This window comes from Cebus imitator, unplaced genomic scaffold (genome assembly GCF_001604975.1).
Source record: "Cebus imitator isolate Cc_AM_T3 unplaced genomic scaffold, Cebus_imitator-1.0 Scaffold7, whole genome shotgun sequence".
Taxonomy (NCBI): domain Eukaryota; kingdom Metazoa; phylum Chordata; class Mammalia; order Primates; family Cebidae; genus Cebus; species Cebus imitator.
The window spans coordinates 4,545,240-4,547,618 of record NW_016107322.1 but is presented as its reverse complement, the minus strand read 5'-3'; the positions used below and the strand labels follow the sequence as shown (position 1 = coordinate 4,547,618).

General features: G+C 40.8%; 1 long non-coding RNA gene across 2 annotated transcripts in view; it reads right to left on the bottom strand.

Annotated features, from left to right (window-relative positions):
* The window catches only part of LOC108311993, a 9,265-nt gene that overhangs the window by 1,720 nt on the left and 5,166 nt on the right, over positions 1-2,379 (bottom strand). The gene's annotated exons all lie outside the window — the stretch shown is intronic.

Genomic DNA, 2,379 nt, shown 5'->3' with positions numbered 1-2,379 from the left:
AAAAAAAAAAAAAAAAACAAGCAACAGACTTTTATTGCTGGGTAAACATCTTTTCTTTTTCTTATTTTTAGTACAGAGCAGATTTGGTACTTTGTGAACTGTTTTGGTGTAAGAAGGAAAGTAGAAAAAAGGACTAGAGATGAGGATACTATAAGAATTGGAACTCTGGCAAAAGAGGGGAAATGGAAACGGAGATGGGACAAAAATTTATATAGGTTCATTCTTTTTCTTTCTTTCTTTTTTTTTTTTTTAAGACAGAGTCTTCCTCTGTCACCCAGGCTGAAGTGCAGTGGTGCAATCTCGGCGGACTGCAACTTCTGCCTCCCAGGGTCAAACAATTCTCCTGCCTCAGCCTCCTGAGTAATTGGGATTAGAGGTATGCCCCACCATGCCTGGCTAAGTTTTGCATTTTTAGTAGAGATGAGGTGTCACCATGTTGGCCATGCTGGTCTCAAACTCCTGACCTCAGGTGATCCACCTACCTCAGCCTCCCAAAGTGCTGGAATTACAGGCAAGAGCCACTGCGCCTGGTAATTCACTCGTTTTCTTTCCTTTCACCAATACAGCTTACAGTACAGACGGAGGGAGGGCGGGACATGCAAAACCCAGGGCCCTTGAAAATGTTTTAATTTCTTTTAAAATCAGAAGAAATAATGATATGATCCAACTTGAATTAAATTTGCCTTTATAGCAACACTGCTATAAAAACAATTATTATTCTTTTTAACGGTAGGAGGGGTTCACAAAGATAAAAGTACGTAAGTCCCCTGAGAGTCAGAATGTGGTTCTGGAAATGACCTATATTAGATATTTAAGGAAAAATTACTGAGGACATCCTTGACAATTTATTTATTCTACCTGAACACTAGAGAATTCCACAAAAGCAACTGAATACGGTATTTGAGAAGTAATTCAATAAACTGAATGGAGCAAGCTAAGTGAAAAAAAAAAAAAAAAAAAGAAAGAAAAGAAAAAAAAAAAAAAAACAAAAAAAAAAAAAAAAAATGAAAAAAAAAAAAAAAAAAAGCCTGGGCCGATTACAGTGGCTCATGCCTGTAATCCTAGCACTTTGGGAAGCTGAAGCAGGCAGACTGCCTAAGCTCAGGAGTTTGAGACCAGCCTGGTGAAACCCCATCTCTACTAAAATACAAAAAATCAGCTGGGCGTGGTGGCAGGTGCCTGTAAGCCCAGCTACTCAGGATGTGGAGGTATGAGAATTGCTTGAACCCAGGAGGTGGAGGTTGCAGTGAGGAAAAACAAAAGAAAACAAACCAAAATGAGAGGCACACAATGATTTCAGATCATGTAATTATTGCATACATACATATATTTAACATGTTTAAAGAAATAAAAGAGATAACGAAGTATAAGTAGGAATAAGAAACCAAGCAGATACATATTTTTTAAAGCTTAAATATTATGAATAAACACATAACTAATAAAAACTCTTCAGGAGAACTGAAAATAGATTCAACACAACTGAAGAGCAAAGTTATTAATAGGTAAATAAAACTGAAAAATATCACCCAGAATTCAGCTCAGAATATCAAATACATTGAAAATACGAGAGAATCAGATATAAAGGGCAGTGAGGGAATAAAACCTTTTGGTTCAATGGGGAACCTTTTGGAAATCCTAGCATGGGAAAAGGTCAACATGGGTACTTCAACTATATCAGGAGGCTGTGTTCAAAGTATTAGTTAGCTGTTCAACCACATTCCAATACTGCTGCAAGTTCAAGAGAAACTAGGAAACAGCCACCAGAGGAGATGAGGTGACTCGTGGTCACAAGCCCCCCTCCCCACACAGGACTAGGGGGGTAAACTCTGGGCAACTCAGAGGAGAAATTAGGTGACTCATGGCCACAAGTCCTCTCCCCACGCAGGACTAGGGGACAACACTCAGCAACTCAGAATTACTTGGGGATATAAGCCCAGGCAGCCCCGGCCAGCAATGGCAGCCTACTCGGGTTTCCTTCCAGGATTTGATGGTATTAGGATACTGAGAGTGAAATGAAGGTGGGGCTAAAAACAGAGGGATTGGTTTAAAGTTAGTTTAAAAAGAAGTTAAGCTTAGGCAGGAGGATTGCTTGAGCCCAGGAGTTTGAGACTAGACTGGGCAACATGGCAAGACCTCATCTCCATAAAAAATTTAAAAATGGCCAGGTACAGTGGCTCACGCCTGTAATCCCAGCACTTTAGGAGGCTGAGGCGGGCGGATCACGTGGTCAAGAGACTGAGACCATCCTAGTCAACATGGTGGAACCCCGTCTCTACTAAAAATACAAAAATTAGCTGGGCTTGGTGGCGCACACCTACAGTTCCAGCTACTTGGGAGGCTGAGGCAGGAGAATTGCTTGAACCTGGGAGGCGGAGGTTG